Genomic DNA, 13,433 nt, shown 5'->3' on the forward strand with positions numbered 1-13,433 from the left:
CCAAACTGTTATTCTGTAAAGAAATACTGAAGCTGGAAGTGCATTGTGGCAAATAGACTGTCTACAGAAATAGACAAATAGTCATATACACAATCATAAATATATACTGAGTAAACTATATGAACTAAAATTAAACTTTTGACTTTAAAAATCAAGCACTCATGATCTTAACAGCAGTGAGCTCACCTGTGAAATCTATTCCTCCATTGTCTCCCACATCTACTAATGAAAGTTGTTCATGGTGTGTTCACATACATTTTTTCTAACAGATCTCTGGGCTTAATTAACAAGAAGACCTTCAATGTTATGTTTTCTGGTTTATTTTTGAAAGCATGCCCCATGCTTTATTCATTACACACTTATTCAGATCCTATTCTGCATACAGAGTTATTAATTTCCTCATGGGCTTTTTATGCAGCTTGTTGCTACAGTATTCATGTGCTTCAAAAATATTAATTAATTTAGTTTCATAATACACCCCTCAGATGAGGGGATTTTGTGATGGGATATGATTACACATGGGAAACAGTTATAGATTGCCTGGTTTGATATCTTGTAGACCTGTCAGGACTTGGCACTGCAGAAAACCTTATTTCTTCAAGGCCTGGTTCCCACTGGTTTTGGTTGCAGTAATTTTACTTACTGAGTATCCAGAACTACTTCTAATCAAACCCAGGAGTTTTCAGACATCTGAAAATGAGAAGCAAGTAATTAGCAAGAAGTGTGATTTAAAAGCCTTGAACCAGCTGTATCAAGGAACTCTGTGGCAGAGGCAAGGGCTAAGACTCAAATTTCAAGCTGTTCAGCTCTCTGAAGACTTCGGACACCATTTATTTTCCCATAATTTCTCTTCCTCAATACTTCCTTCAGTTTCTAGAATAGATGCAACCAGACTCCAGCCAGCAACAGACCCATAGTTAATGACACCCACATAATTAATCCATCGCTTTGAGACTTCTACTCCTCCACACAGTACCTGTTAGCATGAGTATGTAGTCCCATGTTTGGCCCAGCATTTGGAAAGTTGTGTCTCTCTTCACCACTGGATTTCACAGTTATTACTGGCAGAAGAGGGACGGGAATCTTGGGATCCCTTCCAAGCTCTGGGAAAGGGTATTTTTTAATAGCACACTCCCCTCTGCTTGCTTCTTGTCTCCATGTTTTGCCTTATCTTGGCTTGTTATTTCTAACCTGTCTTCTTTCTCTCTTCAGTCTTGGCTGTTGATCCCAGTTTTGTTTTTCTTATCTAGTTAATGCCAGTGTTTGGCTGTCCAGTTGCAGCTGTCCTAGTTGCACTTTTCTTTAATCTTGTTCTGGGACTCCTCACTCTCAGATTCACCTTCAGCTGAGTGGGATTTTTTTTGTTGTTGTTTTATTTTCAGTCCCATTACCTAGTTGATTCTTTTCTTCTGCCTTCTCATCTGGTTTAACTTTTAGTTATGTTGACATTCACCCTCCTCGTCTGTTCTTTACTCCAGGTATGCAACACAAAGTTGGTCTTGCTCCTTGACCTTATTTCCCAGTTATCCCAGCTCCGGCCCTTACCTTGCTGTTCAGGCAGTTCTGCTTGTCTGCAACCCTCCATCTACCTCTTTCCTTTCACCCTGTTACTTCTCAGGCCCAGTTTCCTTATGCAAACAATTTTTTCATCCCAAAATACGTCCACCATTCCCATTGCTGATTTCTCCTAATCACATCTCACATCCAATTTCCAAGGAGCTTTGTGCCACCTTTACTGTGCTGCAAGATAAGTTCTTGTTCCCGGTCTATTCAGGTCAGACAGCCTTCCCCTCCTCATCCCATAGGTATAACTGAGATGCATTCAGCTTTCCTCTCCTCATCCCATAGGTACAACTGAGATGCATTAAGCATATGAAATCATCGCTTCTTGTCAATTAAGTTCCAGATCCAAGCAAGGTAAACTATCATGTAAAACATCATTGCAGGTAAGACATTTGGATAATAGAGCTGCTAAGACAGCATGTATCCAAGCCCAACTGTGGTGATATTTAAGTCTATAGCAATGTTAAAGGAAAAAAAGGATACACCCCTTGACATAAGGGCTGATAATCTTCTCCTTTCTGTTTTGCTCAAGATTTAACTACATTTCCTACAGGCTAAGCATACTGAAGCCCTTCCAAAAACACTGCTATCCTTTTTAATGAGGAGAAAACTCACATATTTGCAAGTTTCATTTTCGAATACCTGGATAATTCAAGCTGATATTCTGAAAGAAATGTTGAAGAACAAGAAATTAAAACCGAAAATCACCTTGCAGCAGATACCTAGCATGGAAAACATCATACCAAATCTTCACAATTAAGCAAAGGTATCAGCAGACCATGTCAGGGAATTTTAACATTAGATACCCAACAAGACCCTGTTTACAACATCACGTGTTATGCCCTTTCCATTTTCAATGCCCTAAAACTTGCAGAAGAGCATAAAACTTCATTGAAAACACACACTGACGTTAAAACAAGTAATCAGGCAACAACAACAAAAACAGTGGTGCACTACTTAAATTAGAAACTGTTCTGTGTTTGCTCAGCATCCTTGATCCTCATCAAGCAATAAATCAATTTGCAGTAGCTGTGGACAGCTATTTAAACACAGGGCCAGAAGAGCTTAATTGTTAAAGCAACGTTCAAAGCTAGAAGGTATAGGAGGTTAGTATAGGAGGTCATATTAAATATTCACTCATATGAAACCAGCTGCATTCCAAGTATTAGGAGGCATCCTGCCCTCCTCTTAATTAAAAAACAAAGTCTTTGAGCTTAGCAGAGCTTAGCTTGCAGTTCTTCAGAAGATAGATAGAGACTGTCAGATGAAAAACTGACATCTAAATATTTGCCAACTTGATTTTGTTTGGTTTACTTTATTATCTAGCTTGTAAAAAAAAAAACACTAAAAGCTGTTTGTTTTGAAGTTTGTAGTTTATTTTTACAAGTTGGTAAAGCATTCAGGATTCAATTCTCAACTTTGTAAGAGGTTGCTCCTTGTCAAAGTTGACAGCAAACTTGTGTTTGACTTGCATGGGAGCTGAACAGGATCACTTATCAGTCATCATTCTAGACATTGGTAGCTGGCGAACGTAGTTCTTTGGCAAGGCAATTATATGACAAGGTAAGTTTAATAAACTATAACAACGCTATTACTACTCCTAGACCTGTTCACCCTTCATCTGTGAACAAATATTGCTGATAGACTGAGAAGTGACATTTGTTATTAGACTGACTAGTTGTACAGGGTTAATCTTACCCTCCAGTATTCAGCATACTGTCACATAGCTGGGAGTCAGTGGCTGACTTTTGACAGAAGAAAGCCTCTAATGAGCCTGATCTTGAGTGACTGCTGAGCATTTTGATCTTCCATTCATCCCTAGAAGATGAAGCAGCTCAGCACCTTGCAGAACAGGATTCACTGTTTTGAGCCACACGCCGCTCAGATGAAAAACCTCTGGTTTCGTTTACATAGTTGCATTGTAATTTATCACTTATGATAACCTCTCTGGTACTTACTCTAGAAAACATGTAACACTGAAACTGGAGGTAAGTTATCAAAGCAAATACAGGAACGCTGCCCTAATTGGGTCTTCTATATAGACACATGTATTCTTCTAACTCCGGATCACTGAAAATAAATAAGGTGTATCACCAACTCCCAGGAGGAAGAATGACAATTGTCTTACAGAAAGCAGCAAGAAACTAGGGTACAAGCACTATCAAAGATAGCAATGTTGTCCTTTAGTTATTAGCCTTGTTTTATTTGTGGTAATATTTACAGAAGTCTCTACATGACAGAGAAGTTTTACCCCTTTCAACATTGTCTAACATATTTCATTCTTACAGGTAATATCATACCCACTGAATTTTAGGGTGCAGCTATCCAAAAAGACCCCTCATATACCTATACCTAAGCTAAGATGGCTTAGCTGGTACCTTTTTCTAATATTCAGTGGAATAAGACGATAAATGTCTATGGCAAAACTAATTTAATTACATTCACATTATCCAGCTCTCTCCAAAATTATTTGTACTGTGCTTATTATCAATTCTTCTTTACAACAATAGAACATTTTCCTAGACTATACAGCACAAGCTTCTTTTAAAAGAAGACACTGATGCACCATGCAGCAATAATTAATAACCTCTGTCTGGAGAATTCAGAGATTATATTTTATTTGAAAGATGGATACTCTTTCACTCACCAAGGCAATGATTTTGTGCAAACATCAATCAATAGTTGCTGTAAATAATACATATTTTACAGTAATTACACATGTATACAGAATATACATATGCATTACAATTTGAGCTCAACTTGCAGCTAGTTCAGTAGAGTTTTCCTTGGGCACGGTTAGAGCACTAAGCCCTTGCAATTAATTTTTGCCTCTTCCCCTGAAAGCTATACAATTTGCGATACTAGAGATGTCACAGATGACTGACTAGAGATAGTTATTGACAATTGTGTGCAAATATATGTGTATACACACACACTTAGAATATAAAAGACCCAAACTAAAGTCTGAGATCAAAACACTTCCAAAATTAAAGCAGAATATGGAACCTCTATTTACATAAAATCTTCATCCTTTCAAGAAAAGGGCGAAAGAGATCCCAGGCACCATTTACACAAGCACAGTTCTGTACATAGAATACAGAGTCTAGTCTCACTGCAAAAGCAGTATAGATTCACTTTCTGCATGTACTGCAGATCTGAAGAGGCACGTTTACTATACATACTCCAGGCATCTAGATTTGGGTTTCTCATGTGCTGGCAGGAGCACCCCTTTCAGATTAGGCACCGCAGCTTTTATTTTATGAGAACAGGCTTAAAACATTGCACATAAGAATAACTTAGACTCTTTGAGTATGGAGCATAAGAATCAAGGTGTATGTTTGTGTTTATTATTATGTAGAACTGCCACAACAGGTAAATTTTTTTTAAAATGTGTGTGCGCGTGTGCATTTTGTTAAAAAATTGCACTTACCATACAAAACCTGCACTTAATTCCCAACAACAACAAAAAAAACACCCTAACTTGCTCTAGCATAAGACAGACTGTATTTCTGCAGATCCTCTTTTTCAGCAAGTGACATGAATAGTGGTTCGCAGGACAGACATTGTAGGTAAATGCAACAAGACATACTATCAAAATCCTTATTAAAAAAAATTGTAACATAAACTCTCAAATTTTGCACAAAACTAACAGTGAAAACAGTCAGAAATCTTCCTGGTTTAAGAAGTGATAGCTCATGAGTTCTGAATGATTCGAATAGTCTTCAGTTTATGAAAATCTCTTCTGCTACTGTTTCTCCTTCCTAAGCCTGTTTTCTTCTTTCTGTATGTGTACATAAATATGCTAAAAGCCCTTACTTTGTCACTCGGCTCTCTTTAGAAATCGATACTGTCTGTTCATTTTTATTCTTATCTTTGTAAGAAATTATTTCAATTGGTGTCAAATGTCAAGCTATTTATTGAATACAATTTTTGATATTTGCATATTTCAGCTGACTCAGAACAAGGCTGCTTGATGTATTTGTAATGAGTTCCCTACTCCTGTCCAAATTCCATTTACTTTAGTGAACAGATCAGTTTGCCTATTGTCTCCATTGGTAAATTTGGATCTTTTGTTGTTATCGCTTGCATTTCTTTCTCTAACTTCCATCCTCACTGTCACCACAGTAACAGAATATTTGTTTGTTTAGGAAATAAAGACATAGGAACATGCCTGAGGTTTGGTTTCAACAGCAGTGGCAAACTAGATGAGAAAGCTCTCTTCTGAAACCCAACCCGTGATTATAGTTTAGTATCAGAACTTTCACACAGAATATTGTTGACGTAGCCTACATTTTTAATGTAGGCCTTCAGACGGTGTAAACATAATTAAGTTAACCAAGCAGTTTGCTAGAGAAGTGCTGGAACACCCGTAGCAGCTCAAGTACTTCACTGTGGAAGATGAGACCAGTACTTACAAATAAAATTTATTATTCATTTTCAACAACGACCATTTAATGAGCATAATACGGAAAACACTGCCTGGCCAAGTCTCTAGTAAATATCTAGATTAAGCTATGCAACAAAAACAATTTCACCAGTGTTGGCATTAGGCCTTTCTAATGGATTACCTGAAAATATTTAACAATAATGAGATGCCATCTTCTTCTCAGACTCAGGCCTTCGGACCTGAACAAATTTTTAGCAGGAGGCACCAGGAGAGAGGGCATTACGCGGCCCTCCTTCGTGTGTTGTCCCGTCCCAAGGATCACCCTAGGATCCTCTGGCTCCCCTGCCCTCGCCAGCAGGTTGGGATTTTTTGGCATCCTGCGACCCCTAGTGAGAGCCGGGGGCGGACGGGCGGGAGCGAGCCGAGGCCAGGGATGGGGGGAAGCGGCGGTACGAGTTCCCGTCGGGTCCGGGAACCCCGGAGGTTCCCGCAGGGCACGGGCTCCTTCCAAAACGTACCTCTGGGATTTCCGTTTCCCCCTTTAACTAACTGGAGCGCTACTATAGAAACACAGTAACGTGTTGCCTCGAGACAACGTGCTGGTTGTTTCGCAAAAAGCTGCTGTTTGGGTAAACTCTCCCAGCAAGGGAGGGAGAGGTGAGAGACAGCATCCATCTTCTACATACTATCAAAAATTTAGATTAGATCTAAGGAAGAAATTCTTCACTCTGAGGGTGGTGAGGCACTGGAACAGGTTGCCCAGAGACGTTGTGGATGCCCCATCCCTGGAGGTGTTCGAGGCTTTGAGCAACCTGGTCTAGTGGAAGGTGTCCCTGCCCATGGCAGGGGGCTTGGAACTAGATGATCTTCAAGGTGTCTTCCAAAACCATTCTATGTACATGTAAGGCCTAAGCCTTTGCAAATAATGATAAGTATGGAAACAATATTTGTTTGCCTGCTTGTGTTAGGAAAACTGGTAAGAAGTTTATCTCACAGCATTTGAAACTGCAAGCTAAGCTTTTTGCTGTTGTCATCATGTGCAGGTCCACTAGAACAATGGAGTTTAAAACAATGATTTTGTTATAAACAAATACATGAATTAAAACCTGAAAATGTAAACATGCAAATATTGAAGAGGAAAGGATTTTCTTGACTTGGTTCTGTTCCCTCAACTAAGATCAACTTGGTATTCATATACATGCATCGGAATGCGAGTTTGTATATACACATAATATTATATATCAAACTGGTTTATGCACTTAAACATAGCATACACACATTTTTAGGGCCATAGTTTTAGTATGCAAGGGGCAAGTCTGCTGTTTTCATTCCTACAATTTGTTAATAAACCAAACAATTCTACCTAATGCTAAAAATAAACATGCCAGAACTTTAATACTGTGATCGTCCAATAGAAATGAAAATACACATTAACTAGTCCAAATAGTTCACTTTTTCAATGGAGATCTTGACAATCTGACTGCTAAAGCACTGTTATCTATCAAATGAAAAGATTCAGGGATATGAAATGTACCTGGTTTTCAAAAGCATATTAATCTCTTGTGATATATTCATTTCCAAAGAAGCAGTAGAGGCCTAGAACACGGGCTTTTTATTCAGCCATTTACAGCAAAATAATTATGACTTGCCTTTAATGAATAGTACTGCCTTCTGATTTGTAGCACTCTCTGATTAAAAAGCCCTTAAAGGCAAATTTTCTAGTCCTTCAGTCTTCCTAGTTTCTATTTGCTCCCAAGTTGAGTTGAGTCCAAGCGATACTTAGAATCAAAACTAAAAATTTCAAAGATCTTCATCAATTCAGATCTGGAAACCTACTCTGAACATTCTTAAGCAATTTTCTTTGGGAGTTGAAATTCTCCCAGATTCTCCCTTTGCTACAAGAAAGACATTGAGGCTCTGGCACATGTCCAAAGAAGGGCAACAAAGCTGGTGAAGGACTTAGAGTACAAGTCCTGTGTGGAACAGCTGAGGGAACTGGGGTTGTTTAGCCTGGAGAAAAGGAGGCTGAGGGGAGACCTTATCACTCTCTACAACCACCTGAAAGGAGGTTGTAGCGAGGTGGGTATCAGTCTCTTCTACCAAGTTACAAATGATGGGACAACAGGAAACAGCCTCAAGTTGCGCCAGAGGAGGTTTAGATTGAATACAAGGGAAAAATTCTTTACCAAAAGGTTTGCCAAGCATTGAAATGGGCTTTCCAGGGAAGTGATGGAATCATCATCCCTAGAAGGTAGAAGACATGTAGGTATGGTGCTTAGGGACATGGTTTAGCGATGGACTTGGCAGCATTAGGTTTATGGTTGGACTCAATGATCTTCGAGGTCTCTTCCAACCTAAGCAATTCTATAATTCTATGTTTGCCTAATAGGAACATGGATAACATGAATGTTGGACAAGCCTGCAATTGTCTTCTCCCATTTTTCCAAAGCTTATTTTAAATGGCTTAATGCCTCCTATCCTTTAGTCACTTTGCTATATCACCATTTTAAGGAAGGTACTCTCAGCTTTACAAATTGCCTCTGAGAAAATGACTAATTCCAAGAATTTTTTGTCAGTGATACTATTACTATGTATTTAAAACACCCATCTATCATATGCTTTGAAGGAAAGGAGTCCACCTTTCGGTACCAGTGTGTTGAATATCAGCTTCCATAAACCATAATAGTACATTGGTGAACAAAGACTCAATAAAAGAGTTATGTCTCTTCTATGTAATCTCTCCCCAATACATTAGGCTGACTTTTTTTTAACTTTGTTCCACATATGGGTAATCTATTACACAGAAGTTTTTATAGGCCTGTTTGGCTGACCACAGAAGCTGCAAACCCTGGTAATACTAATGGAATCCTCTTGTGTCACAGTGAGCAAAGGAAGGGGAAAGAGCCCATCAGAAGCAGTAAACCTGGTTCTGTGCAGCAATGTACATCATGTTGATGGCGTGGTTCATGGCTATTGGATCCTTCACAGCTGTATGAATCAATTTGTAAAAGAAATTATTTTATGCAATTGGAAGTGTACACTATTGAAAGTAAATGATATCATTTTTAAAATATATGGTTTATGTTCAAAGTTTTATCTGATTTACCAAGAATTTACCTAAGTACGGATAAAGACTGATTTTTCTTAACAGTTATAAGAGCTTGCTTTAAATAATTTGTTCTTTTACTAAATAATTATGGAAATTCTTACAGAAAATGCAAATTCTAAGTTGATATTTACATACATTCTCTGTAGGTGTCAGCATTGCTTTATATTGTTGTAGAGAACTGTATTTTTTTCTTCTCAAAGAAAGAAGAAACACAGACTTGTCATTTTCCAAATGAAAGATAATTTTTCTGCTGTCAGCTTGCCTTTTGTTACTCATTTCAGACTAAGAGATTTAATACTGTATCGCGTAGGTGCAACTAAAGTAAATGTACAGAAAAAGACTACCCTGTTTTCCTAAGCACCTGTTTTCAGTTTTAAAACCTTCTTATTTTGTTCCAGTTACTTTCTGTATAAATATAATTGATGTAAACACAAGGTTCATGTAACATTTGCAAACATTTCTCAAATATTGCAAGGATCAGCAATTCAGCAATGCTAAGCAAACTGTGAGTCTACCTTCTCTGGACAGCCTGTATGGAAATGCTGGACCAGAAGTTGTTCGTGGAAGTTTCCAGGTGGAGTCCTCGAAAAGTCACCATAGGGCAAATATTACCTAGTACTTTAATTCATAAACTTACCGCACAAAATAAAAGTACGCCACTGAGATCTGTTGATGATATGTTATTGAGATGAGTTATCCATGCAGAAGGCAACTGTACTATCATACTAGAAACGAATGACCAAAGTAATAGTAATTGGATGAAAATAAATTGTAGAGTGCAAGGTCATAAATAAAGAGTAGCAACAAGAATTCTTTCTGGGATCTCAGGCATAAAGAGTGATCAAAGAGAAATAGGGATTAAATAGTCAAACAAAATTATTATCAACCTCCTGTACCCATGAAAGAGAAGTAAAATCCAAGCATCTGAGGCTAGATTTCCAGTAAAAAAAGAGCAACATTGATAACATTATTACAAGTTCAAGTATATATAAACATTATTCGAAATGGTACATACAACCCTGATCATTCTTTTGATCGGGGGAATGGAGAGCCCCTCTTCCAGGAGGCTATTGAGAGAGCACTTTAAAATCATGTGAAGGGATATGTTAGCTTCCTATAAAAGTAGCAAGGCACAAGGAAAAAAAAATCGCTACATACTGCTCAAGAATGACATTAAAATTGGGAAAGAGATTCTGATACAGCCACCCAGGAGGAATAACAAAGGAAGTAATGCTGTCTAAGTTTCAAAGGGAGTTCCAAAGAGAACATATGACTTGTCTGCTTGGTCTAAGAATGTGCTCGAGTCCATGTCCCACAGAGGTTCCAATAGCTCAATCTTTCATTTGCATTAAAGGTTTGGACCAAGGTTTGCCATTGGTGCTATACCATTACCTATTGATAAAGTCAAGTGCTGCTTACAGCCATTGATTGTGGGCAGTTTTAGTTATTTTCTTTGTAAGTGAAATTGAACAGATAAGATTTTTTTTTTTTTTTGCAGTAGTAGCCTCAGAATCTATTTAGACTAGAATTATCCTTCTTCACTACAAGTGACAAGCACCTTGACTACAGAGACTTCTCAGTGTTGGCTGGCTCACAACCAACATTTTCAAGTTATTGCATTTTAATTTAGATGTGGGTTTTTTTAGTTGTGGCATTTACTTAAGTGCAAGTTTTACCTGCAAATTTGCATAACACAAGCTCTTTAGAAAATGTTGCATCTGAAATTTTGTTTACATATGCAATTTTGTCTTCTCTTGCCCTCTCCCACCATGTCACTAATAAATTTGTCTATAAAACAGAAGAGCTGCACTGACTTATTTTTAGGTCATCTCAAAAGTACTTAGAGGATCCTATTAATGGCACAGTAGAAGGCTGAGTTTTCTATAACTGTGTGGCTGCAGAATCTTGTCTCTATCACAGATTTGCCCTTGGGCAGCAGAATAAACAAAGAGAGTATTTATAGCCCTTCTCATTCAAAGAGATGTGATCATTTGAAAAGAAGGCAATGAATTGCACAGTACTTTCTATATCCCCAGGCTTGCTACTAATATTAGTGTTAAGGAAAAGCTGATGTCACCTGATCTGTCACAGTTTCTGCTTTTGTACATCTCTGGGTAACATGAGCCAAAAAGGTTAAGTATTATTTTTGCATTAATTTATTTGAAAGCAGTTCTATTGTCGTGACAGATTTAGAAATACTGTCCTCCACCTGAATTACATCAGATTACTATAGTTGATACAGAAATAGGAAAAATCAAAGTAGCACTTCTCAGAGTCCATCCAAAGAAAGATTTGAGGAAACAGACAGCTCCGATCATTTGAAATGACCAGTAGTTATTACTCTTACTAAATAAGAGAAGCTGGAGATGAAGTAGACAAGCCCTAAATTATATTTATTTTTTTTCAGACTGTAATTTGATTCTAACATAAGATTCAGAAGATTATTGGAAGGCTCAAAGTTGCTTTTTTCTATAAAGCATAAGCCTGACAGAATAAGCTCTATGATTTAACTGGCTTTCTGAAAGTCATTCTCTACTCTCTAGACCCAATATCCTTGCTTTGGAGGAGTCTGATTTAAGCTACATCTTATAGGGTGGCACACAGCATGGCTGTGTGTTTGTGAGAGCACCCCGGCTGGAAGTCTCACTTATTCAGCTGGATTGGCTCCTCTGTCATTGGCTCAGGGTACTTGTGCTGCAGTGGCAGAGATATTCCCCTTCCCATATGTGCCGTGTACACACACTTCCATGCTCACAATCACAGTCATATACAGACCCTCATCAACCCTGGAATATTCTCATAAAGCTCAGTTTATTATCCTGACTAGGGCTGATTGTTGTGAATAAAAACATCCGATATGAGTTTATGATTTTACCTAGCTTCTATGATGAAACACTACTCTAAAAGCAAGATAACCTTTTATGACTCTAAAAAAATATATTAAAATCCATCAGAACTATCAGAGGGATCTCCCTTTTTGTTACTTCTCCCTTTACTGATTGCTACAAGAAACACCAAATTCAAAATCCAAACTCTTACTGAAAAAGACTTTAATGTTCAAATTCTTCAAACTATTAAAATTCAGAATAATGATGGATTGGATAAGTGCTAACATGCAAAAAAGATATTGTTAGGCTACTAGTGTATTGCTGTTATATTTCATCATGTAATAGGGGAAGAGAAAATGGGATTATTTGCTACATGATCAACCACTTCGAAAATAAGAGTAAAATTTTGGGAATGTCAAGTTTTCTCCACTGTAAAACAGCATGGTGATTTTTCAGTTCAGTTACTTCGAAGCATGAGGACTAGAAAACAGTAGTACTTCAGAACGTTGAGAATCCTCTTGGATTCCTCTATGGCATAGAGACCCTGTTTGTATTACTGAAGGTGACAGTTTGAAAATGTCAGAGATAAAAGGATTTTCTTTTCTTAGTCTTATAATACTATGATTTAGAGAAAAAATATTCACATTTTAACAATAATTCATCCGAGTAGACTGGCACTTGCAGTTCAACCTCCAAGTACAATGTGGATTTTATTCTTCATTGAAGAGGCCCTTCTGAAGTAAGATCTAGTTATGCAGGAACAGAGGTCAACTGGATTACTTCTACTTTGTTCTAGAGTAAGGAAAAATTAATTCTGGCCGCTCACTGTAGCATTGGCTAAACTGATGCCTAAAATAGATACGGAAATGGAAATGACAACCACAGTGAGTTACATGGAGAACAGACTAGATGCAAGTTGAATACGTGAAAGTTGATACACCAGTTTCATTTGGGCCTTGAAATTAAAGGAATCTCTTACAACTGAAAATAAACTAGATTATTTCAAAAGATTGCAAAAGGAAATAAGCCCTTCACAGACAGTTTGGAACTCCTGTAGTAGGATATACAGCTGAGTGTCAAAGATAAATACAAACTGTCATCATAAATTAGAAAAGCCATAATTAAGATGTTAGGTAGTTTGCACTAGTATTTCATATCTATATATATCAAAGACTAAATTACAATTAGCCGCTTTTTCTAGTTTTCTATTTAACAGTTACCAAAATGTTAGACGTGTATACAGACAACTTTGTTATTAATACACCAAATAGCTATAATAAGAGTGCAGATTACAAAGGATTGAAAGCATGAGACATGTTTATACAACTCCCTTGCAAAACAGCTCTCAATTATGGTTGCATGCTATGTTTTCCCCAAAGTGCAAGAATGAACAGTGCTCACTGAATTCAACATTTTGTTGATATTGGTAGTACAGATTATGGACTCCAGCCCTCAGATTTCTAGGAAAATTAGGTGTTCACAGTTAATGGATACCTGAGAAAAGTTTTTTGTTTTTTTCTCCCCCAAAACAGTACCTCACAGGGTC

Source organism: Tauraco erythrolophus, chromosome 5 (genome assembly GCF_009769465.1).
Source record: "Tauraco erythrolophus isolate bTauEry1 chromosome 5, bTauEry1.pri, whole genome shotgun sequence".
Classification (NCBI taxonomy): Eukaryota; Metazoa; Chordata; class Aves; order Musophagiformes; family Musophagidae; genus Tauraco; species Tauraco erythrolophus.